The 6,518-nt window shown below is 38.9% G+C and overlaps 1 pseudogene; it reads left to right on the top strand.

The window, feature by feature from the left end:
• The first annotated feature begins 4,654 nt into the window (after positions 1-4,654).
• On the top strand, positions 4,655-5,613 carry LOC131750835 (ADP-ribosylation factor 1 pseudogene; annotated as a pseudogene).
• The last annotated feature ends 905 nt before the right edge of the window (positions 5,614-6,518 follow it).

Genomic DNA, 6,518 nt, shown 5'->3' with positions numbered 1-6,518 from the left:
CACAAGAAAACAAGAAGGCAACTTGTGTTTTTCTGGGATAGTGAGGAGAAAAAAAACCTCATCTATGAAAAAAAACTCCAAGTCTGTCCAAAGTTCTTTTACCCATGGGTATGAACATGACTAATCTGAGAAATTAACAATAAGACTGATCTCAGTTTGGTGAAATCCCTGGAGCACCCAGTAAAAACAAACACAAAATCATTCCAGTGTAGCACTTCCATAAGTGCAAGGACTCCAACAGGAAAACAAAACAAAACACACAGAGACAAGAACACTCTTTTGTTATAATGATCTCTCACATACAAACAAATTACAAGCCATGAGGGAAAGCAGCACACACAACATATATGAGAATTAGGTAACCTCTTCTTCCCCTAGTCAAACATGATGTAATAAAGACATCTGAAATAATCTGTAATACAAAATGAGTAGAGTAAAAAAAAGAAAAGGAATAGAAATAATCTCAAAGAATAGAACACAATAAGAATATATGGCAGATTTGGAAAAGAAAAATGTATATTTAGAAATGAAAAAAGTCCATGAAATTAAAGTTCAATTGACATAAATAAAGATTAGACAATTTGAGAGAGGATTAATATACTGGAAAGACGATCTGGGAAATTACCCCATTTGCCACACAGAGAGATAAGAAAAGTATAAAACAGAGGTTAGAAACATGGAGGATAGAGGAGCCAACATATGTTGAAACAGGAGTTCCAGAAGGAGAGAAAATAGAGAATGGGAAGATATCACATTCAAAGTGATATTCCCGGATAATTTTTCAGAGTTGAATGAAGATATGAATCCACAGATTTCAGAACATCAAAGACAATAAACAAATCCTAAAAGCAACCAGAGAGAAAAGACAGATTATCTATAAAGGAAGAGTTAACCTTTAGAATGGAGAAAGGAGGATGGGATTGGAACAAGCATTTAGTTGTATCTGTTAACATTTTATTTCTTTTAAAAATGACCTGGAGCAAATATAAAAACATTGAGTATAGGGAAATCTGTGTGGTAAGTATAATGTGTCTGTTATATGTATTTTAGAATTAAAAATTAAAATATGAAAAGAAGAGGAGTACATGGTATTTATGGATAAAATACAGTTGTTTATCCCAATAACCTCTATCTTCCCTCCCCCCACCCAACACCATTTCCAGGTACTAACTTCCCCTAGCAGTAGTTCTAATTAGAGGTGAGAGAGCTTATACGGGTGTTCAACTTGGAAGAGGTTTAGCAATTACATTAATGGTGGCAATATCATTTAGATGAGGGATAAGCAAACTACAATCTTGAGACAGCTACCTGTTTTTACATACTTGTTTTTATTAGACCACAGCCATGCCCATTTTTTTCAACAGCTGCTTTGACTCTACAACAGTGGAGTTGTATAGTTGCAAGTCTAAAATATTTATTATTTAGCCCTTTAAGAAAAAGTTTACCAACCTCTGGCTTAAAAGATGATGCTTACTGTTATTTTCATTTAACAAATTAGCAGTATATTTTTTAAATGAAGTCACAAATATTACATAGATTTGAAGGTAATAATTAACTAAGTTTAGTGGTCTTAGATTTGTACACAGGGGAAACTTGAGGTAAAAATAAATACCAAGGAATTCTGAAATATCTTTGAGTATTTATTTAGTTGAATTTTCCACCTTCAAGGTTCTCAATAATCAAGCAAAACCAGTTTGGGTAACATGAATGTTCACATCAGTCATATAATTCTGCAATACAACCTAATTCATTTCTTGTGTATAGCACATTTCCCATGCCTAGCCAGAGTTTCATTAATTTTATATTAGCTTAGAAAGCAGAGAAGGAAAGTATTTGTCTGGGCCTGTACTTTTTAAAGATTCTCTTTCCCTACATATTTTAGTTTCCTATGGAAGGTCTGGAAATACTGGCTCTTCATATAGTTAAGATGCCTGAAAATCATGTTATACTATTTAATATATATTATGATTTTTGAAGAGAATAACTCATCACTTAGGTATGGCTGGAACAATAACTGGATTTCTCACCTCAGTGTTTACTTAAACCTCAGGAAAATTTGTTTCTTTCAGTTGGAGAAAGTCAGATTTTGTTTTTCATTAAAGACTAGAGATTTTACTGATTTAATCACTTATGTCAATAAAAACTGTAACAATAGCTTCTTTGAAAACACAAGTTTCTACTTGCTGCAGATTCAACAAGGAAAATTACCCTGTCACGTCACCCCTTCAAGTCCCTTTGTCACCAGGCTCCACCTTTTCTCTCTGATCACATAACATTCTTTGGACTTGGTCTTCTCAATGACAGCCTACCCTGTCTCACACCACCCTTCCCACACATACAACTTTGTAGGCAGCACATGTTTGGTGCATCTTTACATATCTTCCTGATGCCCAGCTCCAATCCCAGCATCCTCTAGTTGTCATTTTATGAATGGATATTGAATTAACTAATTAAACTTTGACACTTTCCTATAACCTAGAAAGATCTTGCCCTACTTGAATCCCTGTAGTTCTTAATTTAAAAGAAAAACATAAAGAGCCCTGGATTATTTTCCATTTGCTATATGTAAATAAAATACTATATCTCCAGTAAGACTGTAAACTCCTTCAAGTTCAGGGACAATGTTGTATGTGTCTTTTTATAAATGGCATCAAAAAGAATTGAGAGAGAGAGACAGAGAGAGAAAGAAAGAGAGAGAAAGCCACCATGTACATCCCTTACAACATGGTGAAGAACCTAGTATCTGCTTTAGTACTCATTGGCTTGCCTTTATATATATGTGTGTGTATATGTATATTTATATTATAAAATATTATACTATATATCATATTATATTTATAAAAATATACATTTCTTTTATTTGCTATTCAAAGAAACAACTGCATGGTAAAAATAGTTGTTGAAAACACGATAGTGCATTAGTGAGATATAATCTGAAATCCATGAGATGAATTTGCTAGGGTCAAAGAACTCTTTAAACACAAATCAAGTGTAGAAAGGAGCAAAAAGCAAACAATGCAGTCCCACTCAGATTCCGAGTCCATTTTCCAAGGTGATTTATAGTTGGATTTATCTTTTAAGGACTTATAGAAGAATTGAGCCTGAGAATAGGCAGGAGTGCATAATTGTACTTTTTCAAGCCAGAAACTATTTTTCTTTTACTTTGAAGGTTAAAGTCAGAATCAGTGGATTTGTAACTTACAACTTAAGCTTCCTTACTACTTTCTCTCCTCTACTTTTCATTATATCCATCAGATTTTCTGAGACGTTCAAGTGGGTAATTTCCAAAGAATAACACTGACAGTCCCAAAGCCAGTAATAAATTGTAAAATTACTTTTTTTTATAGAAAGCTTACAGATTTTCACAAAGCTGTCTCATATTGTACTTTAAGACCATCTCCATCCCCTCTGCTCCCTATTCCTTTTCCTCCACCTTTGCATAGTGTTCTTGGCTCAGTTTTGACCCGTAACTGCCTTACAGTGTAATAGCCATCAACACACAGTGGCTATGCTTGCCAGATAAATCGACCTGTGTGTTTCCCAACTGTTTTTTTTCTTTTTTTACCAAATGTCCAGCAACTTTGCTTTGCCTTTGGGGTAGGTTATCAGGGGAGGTAGCTGGTTCAAAGAAAGCCTGGAGATGAGAAATATAAAAATGCATATGCTTACAGTCTGGTACATATACCTCCCTTCCCAGGACAAAAAGAAACAGACTCAAGAGTTTTCTTTAAAGAAAGAAGATGGGTGATACACTAATGGCAAAGCAAGCTTGTCCTCAAAGAACGAAATTGAATGAGACGTAGTCATTTTCCATGGAGTGTGACTCACCAGTGGTTCAGAGTGAAGGAAGAGTGTTAGAGAGAGAATAATAACCATAATTCAGACTGAGACCTTTATGAAGGCGAGAACCCTATTTTTTCATCTTTGAGTCTCCAATAACTTACAAATATTTGTTGCATAAATATTTGTTGAATGATTGAATGAGTTTTATTCTCCCAGGCTTTCCTGGGCAACACCATTACTAAATTCTGTGAATATTTAAGTGACTGTATTAGAGGAGCTGTGCTGTATTGTGTGTGTGTGTACTGACATAGGGGTAGAATGAATGAGGAAATAAATTATTATGAATAGATATGTTTTGAAGTTTGAAGCAGTTTCAACGAGAGAGCACAGAAAATGATTGTCATTGATTATCAATCAATATATCTATCAAAAGATGGAAAGGTACATTTATTTATGCAGTCATTCAGTAAGAATTCAGTAAATAGTTCTTGTGTGCTTTAGCCCTGAACTAGGTGTTGTGAATGATACAAATATAAGTCAAATGTCCAGCTGTCTCCACAGGTGATTTCTGTGGATATGTCACACCCACAGTTAGATAGCCCTCAGCACCTCTGACCTTCAGCAAATAGAACCTCACACCAGTCAGAATGGCCATCATCAGAAAATCTACAAACAAATGCTGGAGAGAGGGTGTGGAGAAAAGGGGACCTTCTTGCACTGTTGGTGGAACTGTAAATTGATACAGCCACTATGGAGAACAATATGGAGGTTCCTTAAAAAACTAAACATAGAATTACCACGTGACCTAGCAATCCCATTACTGGGCATATACCCTGAGAAAACCATAATTCAAAAAGACACATGCGGTGGGAGCGAAACCAACGCCTGCCTCCGAGCAGCAGCCGCGCCGCGGCCGCCGAGGGTTTCTCTGGCCAGTGTTGCTCCCACCAGTCTACAGCATGGGGAATATCTTTGCAAACCTCTTCAAGGGCCTTTTCGGCAAAAAAGAAATGCGCATTCTCATGGTGGGCCTAGATGCTGCGGGAAAGACCACCATCCTGTACAAACTGAAGCTGGGTGAAATCGTGACCACCATTCCCACTATAGGCTTCAACGTGGAAACTGTGGAATACAAGAACATCAGCTTCACTGTGTGGGATGTGGGCGGCCAGGACAAGATCCGGCCTCTGTGGCGCCACTACTTCCAGAACACACAAGGTCTCATCTTCGTGGTTGACAGCAATGACAGAGAGCGTGTGAATGAGGCCCGAGAGGAGCTTATGAGGATGCTGGCAGAAGATGAGCTCAGGGACGCCGTTCTGCTTGTGTTTGCTAACAAGCAGGACCTCCCCAATGCCATGAATGCAGCTGAGATCACGGACAAGCTGGGTCTGCACTCTCTGCGCCACAGGAACTGGTACATTCAGGCCACCTGTGTCACCAGCAGGGACGGGCTCTATGAGGGACTGGACTGGCTGTCCAATCAGCTCCGGAACCAGAAGTGAGCTGTACTCCTCTCTCCTCCCCTCACACTCCCTCCTTCTGCCCTCGCTTTACTCTCATGTGGCAAACGTGCCCCTGTGGTGTGAGTGCCAGAAGCTGTCTCCATGGTCGGTCACAGTGTGCTTCACCATGCTGTAAATGTGCAGACGCAGCCTGCAACTGGGTTTTTATTTAATGTAAATAGTTTTTGTTTCCAATGAGGCAGTTTCTGGTACTCCTATGCAATATTACTCAGCTTTTTTTATTGTAAAAAGAAAATCAACCCACTGTTTAGTACTGAGAAGGGATTTTAGGCACACGGGTCATCCAGGAGTCTCTGTGTCAGAAAAACCCAATGTTCCTCTTCAGGGCTTTACATCTGTGTTGAGATCCATTTTGGTGGTTGGTTTTTAACCCAAACTCAGTGCATTTTTTTAAATAGTTACAAATACAAGATAAGGAGAACACTTGAACACACAGAAGGGAGAAATGTGCCTAGTGTAGGTTCTGCAGTAATAGCCTGAGTCCAGTCCACCAGTGATCTGTTTCCCGTTGGGAACGTGAAACGGGGCAGAACCAGCTATGATCCATTCTACATGGTCACAATAGGGTCCCTGTGATTTGCTCTGTCTTGGGTCATCCCACATCCCATAGCGTTTGTGCTTGTATCTGTGCTTACATGGCTGCCTAGGAGATGGGCTGGAGGCTGCAGCCACCGCTCTCAGACCCCTTGAAGGAACCCCAGCCTTTTCTTGGGTCAGCATGGGCACTTTGGTTGGAACGCTCTGGTTTGAGCGGGAGCCCTGCAGTCCCCTTGCTGGCCTGCTCCGGGCTCTCTGCGGTCTCACCAGCAGGAGCGTGGGTGGTCATCCTTGAGCCTCAGCCGCTCGGAGCCCCTGTCTACGTGTGCTTTCACTCCCTCAGCCTGCAAGGGTCATATTTGCCATCGAAAAATGATAACCTCTACTTTTTTCTTTTGTATTTTGATAAACACTGAAGAAGCTGGAGCTGTTAAACTTTATCTTGGGGAAAACCTCAGAACTGGTTTATTTGGTGTCATGGAACCTCTTACTGCTTTCAATACACAATTAGTAATCAACTGTTTTGTATAATTGTTTTCAGTTTTCATTTCGACAAACAAGCACTGTAATTACAGCTATTAGAATAAAATCTCTTAACTATTTAAAAAAAAAAAAAAAGACAGATGCACCCCAGTGTTCATTGCAGCACTATTTACAACAGCCAGATCATGG

This window comes from Kogia breviceps, chromosome 2 (assembly GCF_026419965.1).
Source record: "Kogia breviceps isolate mKogBre1 chromosome 2, mKogBre1 haplotype 1, whole genome shotgun sequence".
In the NCBI taxonomy this organism is placed as follows: Eukaryota; Metazoa; Chordata; class Mammalia; order Artiodactyla; family Physeteridae; genus Kogia; species Kogia breviceps.
This window is presented reverse-complemented; position numbering and strand designations above follow the sequence as displayed.